Source organism: Echinops telfairi, unplaced genomic scaffold (assembly GCF_000313985.2).
Source record: "Echinops telfairi isolate 266 unplaced genomic scaffold, ASM31398v2 ScPeMD7_15;HRSCAF=58, whole genome shotgun sequence".
NCBI lineage: Eukaryota > Metazoa > Chordata > Mammalia > Afrosoricida > Tenrecidae > Echinops > Echinops telfairi.
The window spans coordinates 2,895,822-2,914,834 of NW_022103912.1; positions in this window are offsets into that span (position 1 = coordinate 2,895,822).

A 19,013-nucleotide genomic window follows, 5' to 3' on the forward strand; every position below is an offset into this window, starting at 1 on the left:
ACCATTTCCCCCAGGTTTTAAAAGTGGTGTAATAGTCTCAAAACTCAAGCTCATTGCCATCGAGTCAATCAATGCCAGCTCACAGGGCAAGGAGAACTGCTCCTCGAGTTTCTGAGACTCAAACAGGCTTTGAACGGCTGACCTTTGCAATCACAGTCCAACCCGAAACCATTATACCACCAGGGCCCCAGTTTTTTTGTTGTTGTTTTGTTTTTTAGTTTTGTCATGTTAAATAATTTTATTGGAGGTTTTTATAACTCTTGTAACAACCCACACATTAATTGTATCAATTACATTTGGGTATATGTTGTCATCATCATTTTTTCTTTTTAAAAAAATCATTTTATTGGGGGCTCTTACAGCTCTTACAACAATCCATACATCCATTGTGTTGAGCACATTTGTACATACATTGCCATCATCCTTTTTAAAATATGTTCTTTCTACTTGAGCCCTTGGTATCAGCTCTTCTTTTCCAACTCTCCCCCGTCCTCCCACCCTCGTGAACTGTTGATAAATTATTGTTATTTTCCTATCTTACGCCATCTACTGTCTCCCGTCACCCACGTTTCTGTTGTTCATCCCTCTGGGGTGGGGGTGGGGGTTCTATGTCGATTATTACAATCAGTTCCCCTTTCTCCCCCTCTCCCCACACCTTCGTCCTACCCTAATGGTGTCACTACACCCATTACTGTTCCTGAGGGGTTTTTCTGTCCTGGATTCTGTGTGTCCATAGTTTTTACCTGTACCAATGTACATACTCTGGTCTAGCTGGATTTAAGGTAGAACTGAGTAACAATAGTTGGGGGAGGGAAGCATTAAGAACTAGAGGAATGTTGTGTGTTTCGTCGGTGCTATACTGCACCCTGGCTGACTTATTCTTTCCTGTGACTCTTCTATGAGGGGCCGTCCAATTGTCTACAGATGGGCTTTGGGTCTCCACTCCAACCCTCCTCAAGTGCATTGATTTGATTGTTTGTTTTGGGTCTTCTGATGCCTGATCCCAAAGCACCTCGTGATTACACAGGCTGGTGTGCTTTTTCCATGTGGGCTTTGTTGCTTCCCTGCCAGATGGCCGCTTGTTTAACTTCAGGCTTTTAAGACTCCAGACACTATATCTTCTAATAGCCAGGCACCATCAGCTTTCTTCACCACCTTTGTTTATACACCCATTTTGTCCTCAGCGGTCATGTCATGCAGATGTGCATCACAGAATGTCAGGTTATTAGAACAAAGCGTTCTTGCATTAAGGGAGAGCTTGAGTAGTGGCCCAATGTCCATCTGCCACCTTAAAACATAACATATAAATATATGTACATAAATCAATAACACTATTATTATATGTGAATATATTTACATATATACATGCCTATATTTAAACCTCTATAACTGTCTTTTGTCTCCTAGTTCTTTCCTCTATTTCTTTACTTTCCTCCTGTCCCACTATCATGTTCAACCTTCATTTGGTTCTCAGTAATACTGCTTGGCTACATTGCACATTGCACTTGATCAAACCCCACCAGGCATTTTATGGCCTCCTCATCATCGAATTTAGATCTCTTCTTGCTCCCTTGTCCCTGAGTTTGTTGGCTCCCCACTCCATTTCCCTCGCCTCCACCTCTCCCATATCCCCCCAAATCGTTGGTCCCATTGTTGGCACTTAACAACAACAACAACAACAACAGCAACAAGCTATTTAAATACGCATAGGTAACACAGTGCCTCACACATTATAATTGTTCCCTTCCGGGTAAGGTGCAAACAATCGAAATCTCTTATCCAGCCTCCACTGTCGCACACCCTCCCCCTACCCTGACAACACCCAACTCATCAATCCTCTCTCCACTAACTGCTTCAGTCATATTAATCTTCCTTGCTCTTTTTGATTTCTGAGCCTTTGCTCCTGTCAGGTGGGACTGAATGATCTCCCCTCTCCTCTCTGCCAAACTACAATGAGCTCCTCCACGATGCCTTTGTCAAATTAAAATTTCCTCCGTGGCAAAAAATACCAGGAACAAAGTAAAGGGGCAAACCAAGGGGATTTATTTACATATTCATATCCTTGGAACATGGAGAGTTGTTACAAATTAGTGAGAAACAACAATGACTCCTTTTTTTAAATTAAGGAATGAACTCATATAGGAAGTTTACACTGGGGAAGCACAAAGGGTTAGTGAACATATGAAAAGAAGTTCAGGCTCAACCATTAGTTTAAAAATGTGCATGGAGACAATAGGACGCCCTTTTCCACAGTTCTATTGGCAAAGTAGTACTGACACTATATGAGTTAGTTAATTGTGCCAGCCTGGCCGATAATCACATGTGGTGCTGGTTGAAAGGCGGAGGGATAAATGGGTGGTGAAACCTCGCCTTTCTAGCTCTCGGATCACTTGCTTTGTGATGGTCGCACCAGGGTGCAGCTGCCTTAGCAGTTCCCTGCTCCAGCTTGCAAGATTGACTTCATACAAGACATCCCCAAGGAGAAGCTACATGGACCTATCCCGATGCAGCCCTGGGTGCTGGAGCAGCCGTGTGGAGACCCCTGCCAGTGCTGAAATGCTTGTTTGTTCATTGACTCAGCTTTCCTCCTGCAGTCGGCATCATTGCCTCTGTTTTGTGAGGTGGAAGACTTTGTGAACTGGTGTTGGGTTAATGGGTTAATGTTGGACTTGTGGGCTTGGGCAGCATTGGGTTGGGATGTTTTCGTGATGCACCTTTTCTTTACATAAAACTCTCTTATACGTGAGACGTCATGGATTTGTTTCTCCAAAGTACCCAGACTAATACACTATACGACTGCAAGCAAAGGGACTGGGGGTGGGGTGGGGGTGGCAGCCACAGTCATGGTCTGCATGCGAATGCCAATGTGCAGAGGTGCAGCCTTGGGGCAGGTGAGTAGGCAATATTGATCCAATTTGAGGGCCGCGGTGGCTCAGGGGAAAACTCTCTTCTTCCATGGACTTGATTCCTGGTCAATGCCCCCGTGCGCAAGAAGCCACCACCTGTCTCTCCCGGGAGGCTTGCACATTGCTTTGATGCCCAACAGGTTTCTGTGGAGTTTCCAAACTAAGGTGGGCTAGGATAAGAGGTCTGGCCACCTACTTCTGAGGATCATGAAAGCCGTGGACCATGATGGTCCGATCCACAACCAGCTGTCGAGATGGTGCAGGACAAGCAGCCTGCTGTTTGGTTGTGCATGGGGTCACCCTGGGTTGGGGTCATTCTAAATACCCACCATCGCTGAGATGCCAGCGTACCACCCTACGAGTCTAAGGGGGGTACTTCCAAAGAAAATGCTGCATGAGACTTTAAATTTATGGTTAAGGGAAAAACTGACTTGCTAAATGGTTTTCTGCCCTGTCCATTGTTTCCCCTGATTGCTGTGGGCCTGGCTGGTTGCTGAAGCCCCTAAGAGTTCTATCAGAGTTGCAGTCACGCATGCATCCCTACTCATTGGACAAGTCTGTAATGAGCACCTGTGGGGTACTAGGCACTGTTCTTGGTGTTGGGGATACAATGGAGAGCACAGCATAGTGATGCCTGTATTTGTTTCCAGTTGCTGCTGTAACAAATGACCACAAACTGAGCATGCTAAAATCAAGATGTCAGGAAGGGGTTGTTCCTTGCGGAGGATGTAGGGGAGTCTCTTTCTTTACCTTTTCTAACTTCTAGAGGTCACCGACAGTCCTTGGCTTGCGACCCCTTCCTCAAGTCATTCCTACTCTTGACGCTGATCATCTTGTTCCCTCTTATGGTGACATTGGGTCCCCCAGGTAATCCATAATAATTTCATCTCCTAACCCTTAATCCTATCTTCAAAGTTGCTTTTGACGTTCTGGCAAATAGGATGTGGGTATCTTAGTGGGCCATTATTCTGTCTATTGAAAAACCTCAAGGAACTAGGACTCTGTTGTTGTCAGTTGCCTTTTTGTCAGTTCCAACCCATAAGCGACCTTACGCACAACAGAACGAAACACTGCCTGGTCCTGCGTCATCCACGCAATTGCTTCTATGCTTGAGCATATAGTTGAAGGCACGATGTCAATCCATCTTGCTGAGGGTCTTCATCTTTTTCACTACCCCCTGCTTGACTGAATATGCTATCCTTCTCTAAGGACTGGTCTCGCCGAACCACATGTCCAAAGTATTGTGTGAGATGATACTCTAATGATGGAAAGGTATTTGTGGCAGCATCATTTGTAATGGTAAGGGTCTTCAAAAGCCTACTGCTGATCGATAGTGGGCTAGTCAAACTCATAGGAGCCCTGGTGGCATAATGGCTATGATCTGGGCAGCAGTTTGAAGCCACCAACCCTCTCCAAGGGAGAGAGACGGAGCTTTCTATTTCCATAGAGGCACCGTCTCAGAAACCCACTGTCCTACAGGGTTGCTGTGATTCAGCACTGACTCAATGGCAGTGAGGTCAACTGGCTATTCAAGCACTCAGTGGAAAGCCAAACAGCTGTGGGTCTGAACCAGGTAGAGCTTTATGTAGTTAGGGGCACTTAGCTCCAAGAAGACTGGTTAAGTGAAAAAGGAGCAAGATGAATAGTAAACTGACAATTGTGAAAGAGAAGAACATTTACGTTCTTAAAATTTTTGGAAGGATGTGCAAGAAACTTAGAGAGCCTAGGAACAAGACCTAGAAATCAGATACAAGCTGAGACTAACTTTTCACAATATAGCTTATTGTTTCACTGCACACACACACACAAGATAATTTTCTTGAGAATATTTCTTTCAATTGATATATATATATGAAAACAGGCCTTCAATATCTTAAATGAACTCTTTTTTACTTACCTCCAAACCTCCCACAATGTTCTTCCTATACAACTTCCTAGGTAGCCAAGAGGTGTTGGTCTGGACCGGGCTTGAAGTAGTAAATACTCCCATCCTGAGGAGGGCAGGGAGATTCAGGGGTCCTGGGAACACTGGGCCAAGGCAGCAGCCCACGCTCAGAAGCAGGATCTAAGGGAATGTGGTAGTTACATAATCTGGTGTCAATTTGGGGATTAAGAGTGTAGAGGTGGAGTCTAGGCTGTTAATCAGGAGATGGACAATGAGATCTCTGTGTGGGCATGGGCTTCCCCTAAGGATTCTGGGAATTGCTGAAATTTCCTCCTTGGAGGTGGGAGACTCTCTGCTCAAACCCTGGGAGACATAGTAGCTGAGAAGACACATGGACACACCCTGATGCAGCCCTGGGTGCTGGAGAAGCCATGCAGAGACCCCTGCCGGTGCTGAGATGTTTCCAATGCCACTGGATCCAAAGACTTTCTACCCACTGGCCTGTGATCTTCAACATTCGGCGTCATTTCATGTGTTTCATGAGTCTGAAGAGGACTTTGGTATCAGATAGACTAGTATCAGACATACAGGCTAATATTGGATTTATGGACTTGATCTGGACTGGGCTGGGATGTTTTCTCAAGGTTCAATTGCTCCTGTATATAAATCTCTTTCTGATACACATATGTGTGTCCATGGATTTGTTTCTCTACTCTACCCAGACTCACACAGGGAGAATGAAGGCAGGCCAGACAGCAGCCAAGCATTGTTGTGTTTAGTCAACAAATGTCTATTGGCGCATTGTCTGTGAGGTGCCCTGGTGGTGTAGTGGGTTACTCAGTAGGCTGCCAAACACTGATCAGCGATTCAAAACCAGCATCTATGGGAGAAAGTTGGGCTTTATAGCCACATAAGCATTTAGAGTCTCGGAAACTCACAGCACAATTTTACCTGTCCTGCAGGGTTTTAATGAATCATTAATCTGATAGCAGTGAGTGTTCTCCTTGGAGGCTGTTGGGGTGAAGGTGCTGTGGGCATCCAGGACAAGGAAGCTGTAGCAGTGAGGCCAGGACCAGGAGAGGCTGAGCAGCGCCACTAGTATCTGCTGGGAGGTTTACGGCTGGATTGGGGGCTGGGAGTGAATCACCAGAAAGAGCAAATTCTATTCAAGGTGCGCTTCATTCACTTACTCCCATCCATCATCTTCTCTACTTCTGTCTTTTTTCCTTTGAGGAGGGGGAGGTGGAGGTCAGGGGACAGGGTGCTAATGGAATTAAGAGATGCCCCCCTCCAGTCACCTCTGGGCACCATTGTCTCAGCTCTAGGAGACAGACAAGCAGGGAAGGACGAAGAAGATGCACAGCCCCAGTTACAGGGCAGGCAGAGAGAAAGGAGCCAATAGCATAGCATAGTTTTGTTATCGGTTGTAATGTGATACAAAATCGTACATATTATGTGCTGCAATTAAAAAAAAAGAAAAGTGAGGAGCTGATTCCAAGAGCCCAAGTGGAAAGCAAATGTTTTGAGAATGATGAGGGCACCGAACGTATAAGTGTGCTTGACACAATGGATGGATGGATTGTGATAAGAGTTGTATGAGCCCCAAGAAAATGATTAAAAAAAGAAATTAAGTTAATTTTAACCCACCCAAAAAATGGAACTAGCAGAAACATTTTATATATATATATGTGTGTGATATATATATAATATGTAATATAAGTAGTTTTTTGTTTTTAATGAAAGGAGAAACGGGTAGTCAACTCTATCAAATAGTTCAAATGTATTTTCCTTCCTCTTCCTCCTTATTTTTCCCTTTTCTCCTCTACTTTTATCTATCTATCTACCTACCTACCCACCCAACCATCCATCCATCCGTCCATACACACGTACACTCACCTAGTTACTTAACCGTCCAATCAGTTAATCCTAGGCCCAGCTCCAAGCACAAAGCATTGTGTTAATTCTTCAGGCAATGCTATGAACACAGCTTGCACTCTAATTGGGTGAAAACTGAAACTAGCAATAAAATATTGAAACAACAGCTTAACTCTGAAGCCACAAAAGAAGAAAAAATGATAAATTTGGGCCAAAAAAATTAAAAGCTTTCGTGCCAACAAAAAACCCACTTTTTTTCATTGTAGAGGTATTTGCAAATCATGTGACAGACAAAAAAGACTAATTTCCTTCATCTAGACTGAGAGATTCATGGAGAAAAGACTTCAACCCAGCAGAAAAATGATCACCTGTGCACAAGCAGTTCTTTAAAACAAAAGCCAAGATGAAGATAGTCTAAACTTTACTCAGAGTAACTCAAAACAATGAGAGTTTTTATTAGACAGTGGATACTGTAATGTTGATTATGGTCCAGTACTATTATAAGTGTGGGAGAATAGGAGACTCTTTACTACTGTTGGGAGTCATCGTGGGAAGCCTTTTGGAACAATAACATGCAATCATGTGGTGTAGTACCGCAGATTAGTGATGCTTTATCTCAGGGACCTAGTATATAATGGGTGCTCAGTAAGAGGAGAAATTCTTTTTTTTTTTTAATCATTTTATTGGGAGCTCTTAAAGCTCTTATAACATCCCAGACACCAGTTGTATCAAGCATATTTGTACATATGTTGCCATCATCTTTTCCAAAACATGTTCTACTTGAGCCGTTGGTATAAGCTTCTCTTTTTCCACCTTCTCTCCCCCATCCTCCCACCCTCGTGAATCCTTGATTAATTGTATATTGTTATTATTATTTCATATCTTACACTGTCTGTTGTCTCCCTTCACTCACATTTCTATTATTGGTTCGCTTGGTGGGTGGGGAGGGGGGGTATATATACAACCTTGTGATGGGTTCCACCTTTCTCCCCATCCCCTACCATCCCCCTACACTCATGATATTACTACTCCCACTACTGCTCTTGAGGGGTTTATCTGTCCTGAAGTCCATGTGCCCAGAGCTCTTATCTGTACCAATGTGTGTACTCTGGTCTAGCCAGATTTGTAAGGTAGAACTGGGTCGTGGTAGTGGTGGGGTCGGGGGGAGGAAGCATTCAGGAGCTAGAGGAATAATGTATTTCACCATGCTATACTGCACAGTGGTTGAATCATCCCTTCCTTTTAACTCTCCTGTGGGGGGATATCCAATTGTCTACACATGGGCTGTAGGTCTCCACTCCAAACACCCTCATTTGCATCAATATAGTTACTTGTTTTGGATCTTTTGATACCTGATCCCGTCAACACCTCATGATCACACAGGCTGGTATGTTTCTTCCATGTGAGCTTATTTGCTTCCCTGCTGGATGGCTGCTTGTTTAACTTCAAGCCTTTAAGACACCAGACGCTATATCTTTTGATAGGCAGGGCACCATCCACTCTCTTCACCACATTCACTTTTGCACCCATTTTGTCTTCAGCGATTGTGTCAGGGAAGGTGAATATCAAAGAGTGCCAGGCTATTAGAACAAAGTGTTCTTGTGTTAAGGCAGGCCTGAAAGTCTGTCTGTTGTCTTATTACTTAACATATAAATATATGTACATTGGCCCCTATCCCTTTCATTGTAAATTAGTATATTTACATATATACATGCCTACAGCTAAACCTCTATAAATAGCTTTTGCCTCCTATTTCTTTCCTCTATTTCCTTTCACCTGCCTCCTGTCCCACTATCCTGCTCACCCTCCATTTGGCTCTCAGTCATTCCTCTCGGATACATTGCACTTGATTAAACCCCACCAGACATTGCTGTCCTTAGCCCTGAGTTTGTTGGCTCCCCACTCCATCTGCACACGCCCCCGCCCCCGCCTCCTCTTCCATGTCCCCCAGGAACCGCCTGTCTGGTTGTTTTCATCTTGGGATTGTTCGTCCTGCCTATCTTTATAGATAGACATAGCGCAAAAGTTAAACAAATGAAAACAAAACAATGCAAGAAAAAAAATCAATAGATACTTCCAGGTCTGCATGCTGACCCTTATGTATGTTTTCTGATCAAGTCTGATGAGGTGCCAAGCCCTGTCCCCCAAGTCAGAAGTCTATTTTCAGGACTCCTCTGGGACTTGGTTACTTTGCTCCCCTTGCTGCCCCGTTGCACTGCCTTTGAGTTTCACCCTGTTGTGTGTGGGCAGACCGGGCACCCTTCCTGCACTGTGCTGTCCCGGGGGAAATTCTTATTATGACATCAGAAGTCAATGATAGGCAAGTAAAGCAGAGATTATTTAATCCTCTACATTTTACACCTTTACTTTCTGCAAATCTTCTCAAACCACTGGAAGTCTACCTCTGTCATTTTTGTCACCACCCCTGTGGTGACGGCTACCGTTCTGCGTCAACTTACCTGGGCCCAGGTTCTCAGTAGTTTGGCAATTACATGATGACGTAGTCATCCTCAACCATGGCATGAAATAGAATGTGATCTCCTCCATGGTGAAATCTGTCATGAACAGCCTATCAGTTGAAAGGGAGTTTCCTCAGGGGGTGTGGCCTGCATCCTCTATATACAAACTTTCTGGCAAAGCTCTCTGGCGTTTTGCTTGATCTGGGTCTTGGCATCTGGCTCATCATTATCTGACTTCTGGTTCTTTGGACTTGAGCCAGCAGCCTGCCATAGTAATAGCTGATCCCGTATTCATCAGCTCTATATGTCAGGAAAAACCTTCAACCTGATGTGTGACTCAGGGGCGTGGGACTTGCCAACCTCTACAACCACATGAGCCAATTCCTTGAGGCAAATCTCTCTCTAAATAAGTACCTATAAGCTTCTCTGGTTTTGCTTATCTAGATAGCCCAGACTAAGACAACACCTGTGGTAATATGGATCAGACCCCGCATTAAAATTGTCTGCTTTCTGTTCCCACTGTAATTGAACTCGTTGGGGACCTGGGTCACGACTTTCCTCGGTGGATCCCCGGTATCTGACCCTGGTGCCTGGCACAGGGTAACTACTCAGTCCAGAATGTTTAAGCACAGCCACACAGTTGCCTGCCATCACTAAGCCTCAGGAGCGTGTGAGGCTTCAGCAATTGGCTGACCCTCGCCCAAGCTGCTGTCTGACTCGTGAGCCTCATCTCAGATGGAACAAATTCTCTCAGCCCCCCTGGACGGCTAAGGCTCAGGGAGAGGTCTCCACCCAAATGGATGTGAGCAGTGATGTGTTGGGGACTCATCCAGAGGCTGTTGGGCGTCAGTTGGGAGACTCTAAGAGGTGAGCCCATGCATCTAGTATACACAAGGCTGGCAGGTGCCAGACAAGTGCTGCTCACCAGGGAAGGCAGAGTTATTTTTAATTAATTGTAGTCTCTTTTATCAATGACAGCAGGGGCCACATCATCCTGACAAAGACGCTTTAGTTGGTGGCCCTCCCCCACTTGAGGTCCCCCAGGAGGATCTCCTTTGTAGAGCTTTCCCGTCCATGCAAATTGGACAGATGTCCCTAGGGTCCCAAAGGCAAAGTCCAAGTCTATGATGCTCCCACCTGTTCCGCTCTCAAAGTATCCGCTTTGGTTAGAGCACAATGACACTTCTGGCTGCCTCAGTTACAGTCAGCCTGGGTCCACCCTGAGCATCCCAGCCCCCTGGTCCCTGGCCCTTGGCCAGATCGTATCCTCTCCTACGTAGGTGACCCTCAGCGATCTTGCTCCTAAATGCCCAGGCCACACATCTTGTTCATACAGCTTCCTCCTGCTCGAGCATCTCCCACTTCTCGGCTGGATTCTCCCATCCTCCTGGTACCTCCACCTCCACAGCAGGTTCGCTGTCTTTCTCTGTGACCACAGACCTGGATCAGAACATCTAGTTGTCTCTGATAGCTGTGTCTCCCCAAAGGGTCTAATGGGCCCAGGCTGCATCCCTCTCCACAGCCAGCACCTTCCGGAGGGCTGGATCTATAGAACATACCAGGCCGGTTTTGCAGAAATCAAGTCTGTGAAATGAATCCGACATCGTCCAGGAGAAAGAACCCCCGGAGACAGCTCAGGTAAGTAGAGAAGGTGAGCTGGCAGATACCAGGGCCCGCTCAGTGGTTTCAGACCCATTGAGAACAGGGCTGAGCATGCACTGGTGTGAGCGTCATTGGCCCATTCATCTTCTCAGGCTAGTTGCTGGGCTGGGGTCTCTCAGCCCATCGACTCCACAGATGCCACACCCCAAGACGGTTCGCACAAAGAGCCCTTTGTGGGTTTCCTCTGACTCACAGATCAATTCTTGAAGAACGGTGGGGTTGGGGAATCCATGCACAGCGGTGGCAAAGGGCAGGGGCTGGGGAAGAATTGAAGCCCACCCCCCTCTGTGCTGATAGGGAAACAGCAGAAGGAGAAGCCCACCTTCACGGAGTCAGCCCTGAGCCCGATCTCCCGATGAGATTGGTGCTTTAGCACGAAGAACTCCCAGTCTCTGTCAGCTTTGTCAGAGCCCCGCAGGGGCAGCCACTGGCTCCTGACTTCGTTTTTGGCTTAAAGGAGTGTAGGGAGAAGACTAGGGGTGGGACAGGAACATGGGCTTCTGGCTCACCCTTGACTTCGGGCCATAAGCTTACGACTTACCAGCTAGCTGTGCGGCCCTGGGCAAATAACCTACACTTCTCGAGTTTCCACTTCCTTCCCAATCAAAATGGGAGCTGTGGAATCTCATGGGCCTCCTGAGCAGGGGACGAGCTTAGGAATCAAACCAACTAGTTCTCCTTGAGTGGATTCCTTGACTCGTGGCCACACTGCGTGCCAGTTTAGAACTGTAGGGTTTTCAAAGGTATGATTTTGCAGTGACCGGTTACCAGGCCTTTCTTCTGAGGCTCCTCGGGTGAATTCAACCTTTTGGTTAGAAACTGAGGACCTTAAGAGTATGCACCACCCAGAGACTCGTAATGGGAGTTAGCTTACACCCTAAGGGTGCCACCCTTGCACAGTTTTGAATGCTGTCTAACTAGATGACCAGAGTAGGGGTGAGGAGGGAATTTGACAAGGGCCAATGCTGGGCACCCATGAAGGGAGCGTGGTTTTGCCGGGTGACCTGGGTCCCCGGCAGCGTCCATTCCTGAGCCGCTTTGGGGCTGATGTCTGCCCGCGGAAAAGGATTCGGAAAACAGGGACCCGCCTCTGGGACTGAGCACGGCCTGCAGCGCCGCCCAGTGGTAGAAGAGCAAAACGTCCCTCCAGCTGGAATAAATGCAAGCCCGGAGGGGCTAGGGTACCGCTGATTGTCTGGGGGGACCTGGAATCTGCCCTTTCCCGGACTGTCCTGCAGCACCCAGCCCTGCCCCGCCTGCAGTAGTCTGTGTCCCCTCCAGTGTTGGCCGACTGCCACCGCACGTGCAGCACTGCCACTGAGCCTACTGTGTACTTACTTCCCCGCCTCCACCCAAAGACACAGCAGGGGCACAGCTTCCCTCGCCCTTCCAGCGGACAGCTGCTGACCGCAAGGTCTGCAGTTCAACACCACCAACTGCTCCGCGGGAGAAAGACTGGGCTTAGTCTCCGCAACTCAGTTCTACCCTGTCTTAGAGGGTCACTATGAGCCAGCATCGGTTCGATGGTAGTGAGTTTAGTTTGGGTTTTAGTTTGGTGATTAAAAATATGAGCAAACACTCATATTCCGCACTTTCACTGTAGTGATCTTTGGAGTATACTTCCAGGGAAAATTTCAGGAAGCTGCTTTGCATGTGCTGCTGTTCCCTGTCCTTGACCTAACTCCCCAACTCCTACGTCACCTCCGTAATCGTTGTGAATCCATCACTGTGCTCCACAGGGCTGTCACTGAAGTAGCTCCCTGCCACCGGGTCACTTCTGACTCACAGTAACCCGATAAGCCAGCGTAAAGTGCTCCTATAGCCTGCCAAGACTGCACCTCCTTACAGGAGGAGGAAGCCTTGTCTTTGCCTGAGGAGCGCCTCGGGTTTCTGAGCCACTGATCTTGCTGTTAGAAGCTCATCTGGAATCATTACACCCCTGGGGGCCTCTCCCCTTGAAATATTCCCAGAGAATGTCTTCCTAGCCTGTCAGTCAGGAAGCTACGCTGTAGCCGCCGCAGCAGCACAGCCACAAACACAGAGGGCAGTGTGTTTAAGGGGCAGTGACAGGGAATTTTCCAATGGAAGGCAAGAATTGTACACTGACCCTCCACGGGCCCCCTCTGTGTGGGTTAAGCTTTTATTATATGGACTCCGTGGTGGTGTGTGTGTGGTGGGGCAGGGGGTGGAGGTGGGGGGTTCTAAAGTAGGGAATTGTAATATAGCCTAGGATCCTGGGCCTGGTGGGATTCAGAGGAGAGACCCACACTGGCCCAGTTCCCATCCCCTGAGCACAAGCCCCATAAGTGAAGCAAGCAATACATATGATAGCAACTCTGAGTGTTGTGCAGGGCTGGCCCAGGACCCTGGGGCCAGTGGGTCTCTGCTCTGAATCCCCCCAGCGCCCCTCCCTCCCCTTCCACTCAGCTGACGACCTTGGTTCATTCCCTCTGAGAAACAGAAACAATCCAACGAGAACGCGTCTCTCATGTTCCCTCCTCCAACTGCACTGGCTGCTTGCATCTTTATTCATCACTTTGTTGTCTTTCCCACTCAAATGTAAGAACCCTTCCTGTCCCCAGCAATTGTCAGACTTCCTGACCTTCTAGTTCTCTTACAGACTTTGTTCCTAAAACAATACCCTTCTCCTAAATTATCCACTTCTCCCCTGTACTGGGCCATCCCCAGCAGCCCGGAGCACGACTTACTACGCCATGTTTTACAGTAGAAAGCCCTGCCCCAGGACCTCCCCTATCTCCCTCTAGCTTCAACTCGGTCCACAGAGCTTTGGCGTGATTTCTTGCATAGTCATCGCTGACCAGTACAATGTTCATTTTGGATTAGGTATTTTTTTCTGGCTCAAAACAAATGCACACTTTGTGAGGCTCTGGTACATCTCACTGACGTGCTACAAGATCGCATCCATCAATTCACTTTAGGCATTACATGCACAATGAGAGGCTGCACTTGTTTCCTGCCTGACCAACTCTGAGTATTTTTTTAATTGTCAACTTGATATGTAAATGACCAATCGATTTTCTTCTTTTGTCAATTACTGGATTGCCCTCCTGGGACTTGGTGTTATTCATTTCTGATTGCCCGGCCACAAAGGGCCTTTGAGAAGTGTTTGAATGAGTGTATTCCTTGAGTTTGGGTCACCCAAGGCTTAGAAGCCCCAAGACTTAGAAGAGCCTCACTATCAGGTGAGTGTTGTTTGTCAGATTTTAATCATGAAACTTCCTATCCATGATTCACAGTACATGTCTCTCCGCTGCCTCCAGAGTCCAGGATGATGCAAATGCTCATGGCAGAAAGCTCAGGATTCAGTTAGAAGACCTGGTGATGAGCTTCAGGGACCCTCTCATTTCTTTGAGCACAATCTCCCCATCTGTAAACATGGAGCTAACAATGGTTCCTTCTCCTCAATGGTGCGGTGAAGACATAAGTAAGCTCAGGGGTATCCAGCACGAACTACAGATGTGTCTAGCTTAGCTTAGTATTAGCCACGCGGTGGTTTCTGCACCACGTTCCATCTTTACATAGAGGGGCTGTAGAGACTGAGAGAAGACAAGCCTTTTCTGAGCTTTCAGAATAAGCACAATTTGAGCTGGACTTTGCCACGTGGGGCAGCTTGTGGGATAAAGGAAGATTTTCTGGACAGGTAGACATGATTAAAATGTGTTTGGAGTCAGAGTGGTTCACACCCCAGTATAGGCCAGGAGTGCAGCAATAATCCACACAACGAGCTATTCTTCTACTTTTGCTTCTTCTTCTTCTAAGCATCCCCGCCATACAGCTGAGGAAGCAGGAACTCAGAGAGAGTGTGTGACTCATCCAAAGCTCCACAGTCTTCACTTGGTGCTGGAAGATGAATCTCAGCTCACCCTTTCTACCACATCATCGGCAGCACCAAGGAGCTGCCTCTGGGGTCTCTTTTCAGCAGGGCACCTCCATAGCTGAGGGAGTGCAGGGAGCCTCCAGCCTCGAGTGCAGCACTGTAGGGCCCTCCTCTACTGTTGAGCCATGGCAGCCCCAGCCAGTGACTGAGAAGACCAGGTACTGAGGCCTGGCCATTCCTGCCCAACACAGGACTCCTCAGACAGGCATCTTGGCTTGGAAACCCTCTGTAGAGTTGCCCAACATGCTGTCCTACCTGTCTTACTGTCTGAGGCTCTCCTGCCCAATCTTACTCCCTCTGCCTTTTACCTGCGTCAGGGTGAGCCCTGCCAATAAGCCGCGTATGCTCCTAACTCCATCCGTGTCAGCTTCCGGAGGACCCAACGGACACACAATTGCAGATACACTCTCTTACCTCCCACATCTGGCCTGAATAGAAGGTCCAGAGAAGACCTGCCACCTGTTATAGAATCTGTGGGGGCAATGGTAAGGAGGTGAAGGGTGAGCTTTGAAGGATCGTAAAGTGTAATAACAACTAACATCCAATCAAGAGAGCAAACGATACTTTGCACTGGGTAAATCTGCACAAGACCTCTTTAGAACGTTGAAAAACAAGGATGTTACTTTGAGGACTGAGGTGCACATTACCCAAGCCATGGGGAGCGATAGAAGACCCTTTAATGAACAGTTAGTTCTGATAACATGGCCCTGCTCGCTACTCACCTTCATGAAAGGATCACTGAAGATAAGGGTGCTACAGAAATGTGCGGTGAAGAAAGCAGATGGTGCCCAGGTATCCATTGGAATCGATTCTGGATTCTCAGAGACGTGTTTTCAAGCAAGCAGCCATATAAGTGAGGAGTTAACTAAGTCCTCACACCAGGCAGTGTGATCCAAAGATGACAATAACAAAATCCAAATATGACGAAGGGAAAAGTATAAGAGCTTAAATTGTGAGCACCCAATTTGTAGATGGCTGTGGGGAACAGTGGGAGCCCAAAATCCATCTGCAGAGTATCCAGATAGATTAAGCTTCTGGCAAATCCCTTCTAGCCACAGGCAAGAGACTCAAACAGCTTTACTATCAGACTGAGATTATGGGAAACTTGATTATGGTGGATCGAACATTGTACAATTTGACACTTGGTCAGCTGACCTCCATCTTGCCCCAACCTGAATTTTACGTAGGCTCAAATGTTTCTTGCTGGTTCCACAACAAAAAATTTCTTCCCCGGCTTTTTAAATATTGATGGTGTCTTTTCTTTCTTACTCTTTATTTATATTTGTAGATTATTATTCTTACTGCTATTTTACCTTGGTTTTGTTTTTTATTGTTACTGCTGGGTTCCCCACTTTGTGAAGCACAAAAGGAGTAGATGCATAGAGCTCCTAACAGATGCAATGGCTTGGGGGGGTGGGATTTTGGGGAGCAAACAAGGAATCCGGCAGCAAGCACTGGAACTGATTGTGATGATATATATACAAATCATTTTAAAAGCATTTTAACCACGAAAGTGTATGATTTGTGGATATTATAGCAAGAAAACCACTTTAAAAAAGAACGTTGATATCATGTGAAAAATGTGGTCAAGGTCGCTGAGCAATATGTATAGAAATTGTTTCATGGGATCCTAATTTGCTATGTAAACGTTCATCAAAAAACACAATAAAATACGTTTAAAAAAGAAGGAAAAGAAAAGAAAATCCCTTGGTGGTCCCGCCCAGGCAATCAACTTGGGGCATGGTTTGGTCCATCATTGTAGGTATTGTGTCAACTCATCTCATCAAAGGTTAAGCCTCATTGGGCCTCTAGTCTACTAAACATGACCTTCCTCTCTAGCAATTGATCCTCCTAATGATCTGTCGAAAGTCAGTGAATTGAAAAATGACCTGTTGTGCTCCATGAAGTTTTCAGGGACTAATTCTTTTGAAGCAGATCACCAGATTTTTCTTCGTAATCTGTCAGTCATGTAAACTTAGCTTAATTTTAAGGATTATTTTTCTGGGTTGGTGTCCAGGTGATGCTGCCATGTGTCTTAATCTCAGGTGTTGCATGACATTCTTGGTTCTCTGCCCTGTGGACTCCCTTTAGCATTTCTTGTAATGTTGTTCTGCTTCACTTTGTTTTTATAGAGAGAGTCTTTTAATTTATAAAAAATAAACATTTCTGTTTATTTAGAAATGGTCTAGTTTCACCATCATATTTGTTGGGCAGTTTTGCTGGACATATTAACTTTGGCTGGTTTGTTTGTTTGTTTGTTTGTTTGTTTGCAGGGTTTTCTATGTATGTCATCTCATTGCCTTCTTGCTTGCATTGTTTCTGCTGAGAAATTAGAGTTTTGTCTCAGAAGTTGCCCTTTGTAAGCAATATTTCATTTTTCCCAACCTACTCTCAAGACTCTTTATATTTTCTCTTGGAAAGTTTGATTACATGTCTTGGTGGCTTTCTTTTGGGACTATTCTGTATGGGATTCTTTGCTAACAAATCTTTGAAAATTCTCTCGATAGTTTTCTTTCTTTTTGCCCCGTCTTATTCTGGAATTTTAATCGCATGCGAAGTGTTCCTCTTGAGACTGTCCCCCATAATTCCTAGGCTTTCTTCATTTTTCTTTTTTCTTTTTCCTGACTTTTCCTCGTACAAATTGCTGTCAGGGGATTCATGGTCTAATTCACTGATCTATTTGATGTATTCAGTTCTACTCTTTTGTCCTTCTAATGTGTTCTCTTCAAAATTTTAGTGTTACTCTGGATTTGTAATTGCTATTTTCGTATGGTATCTAATTGTCTATTATTTTTATCATGTTGCTCTTGCCTTATTTTCCTGAATTCTTTTAGAGTATTGTCTGTGTTTTCCCTACTTTTGTTTGTGGTTTTCTGGAGCTCCTGGAGTCTCCTACAGACATAACTTTTTAATACCTTATCAGGTAGCTGATGACTTGTTTGTAACAACCTATTGTCTCCATGCTATTTTTTAGTTGTTGTGTTTATTTGCTGATTTTATGTTTGTTGCGCCCTTTTTGTTTGCTTTATCCAGGAAGGCTGGGCGGTCTTGCTACTTTGGATACTAATTTGGAGGCACTAGTGGGAGGAGCAATTGCTGCTGGCTGTGAAGAGCAGGTGCAAGCAGGGCGAGAAGGTGTTGTCCTTTGTCTGTTGTTGATCCAGTGGTGCAGAAGTGAGGGGTAGCACTTGCCCATTGGGTAAAGTAGTAGGTGTGATATGTATGGCCGACTAGTGGAAGAACAATGTCCCTCTCTTGTCAGTTGTGGTAGAATAAAAATGTTTTTAAAAGTTGGAGGGGAGGATTGGGAAAATGGGTAAAAAATATAGGAAGAAAAAGAAAAGTGGCAACAATAACTCAGTAAGAAGGAAGAAGTGAAAAAGAGAAAAACAAAAATGAGAAACACCAAAACCAATCAACCAGTCAACTAACGAACCAACCAAACAAAGAAAAAAGAAAAGAAAAAAAAAGACAAATTAATACTCAGAAAGGTGTAGTTGCAAAGCTACCTGTTGCAAGAGCTATAGAAGTGCAGTCCTGAGGATGGGCCAGTGTCCTTCCCCTCCACATTGTCCACTGCTCTTCACTGTGCATTTGCCAATAACACTCCTACTCTTGCCCACTCTGCTGAACTTTCCCTCCTATTCTGCTCACCTGGGTTCACTCTGGATTTGTACATACAGCTCAGCCCTGGTGGAGATTCTCCTCGCCTGTATGGATTGCCTTCTGTGTCCACAAGTGACCAGATGCAGCGTCATTCCTACATCACTTTCATCAGGCTGCCTCCATTTCTAATCACTGTGTAATCGAATTCTTTATCTTCTTGCTTGGTGTTCAGAATTCTAGGGCATCCGTATGCATGTTGGCTTCCCTTACCTCACCCCACCCTCTTTCCCCTGGTCTCTGTTGAGGAAGGATTAAGCAGCAGGTGTCACTAGAACATGATCTTGTCTCAGCCCCTGAAACCTGCCCACCCTGAATAACCCTGTTAGGTTGTAAAATCTGTCGCCATATCCTCTAGCACCACAGTAACACACAAGCTAGCATTGGGCAACTAACGGTATACCATACGGCAAATTGATATTGATGCAAAGGTAGTGAATTGGAGCCAACCATTCTATACTACTTAACATCTTTGAGACTCAGTTTGCTCATTTATCAGATGGGAATGATACTTGTGTCATGTGATGACCAAGCTCAAACTTGGAGCCCATGGTTTGCGTTCATTTTTTCAAGCTAATCTTATAGAAGGTAAATGGCAAAGCGTTAAGCACACCTTTGAGGAAAACTATTGGTTTTTATTCTGAAAAACAGCTTGAATGGGGGCT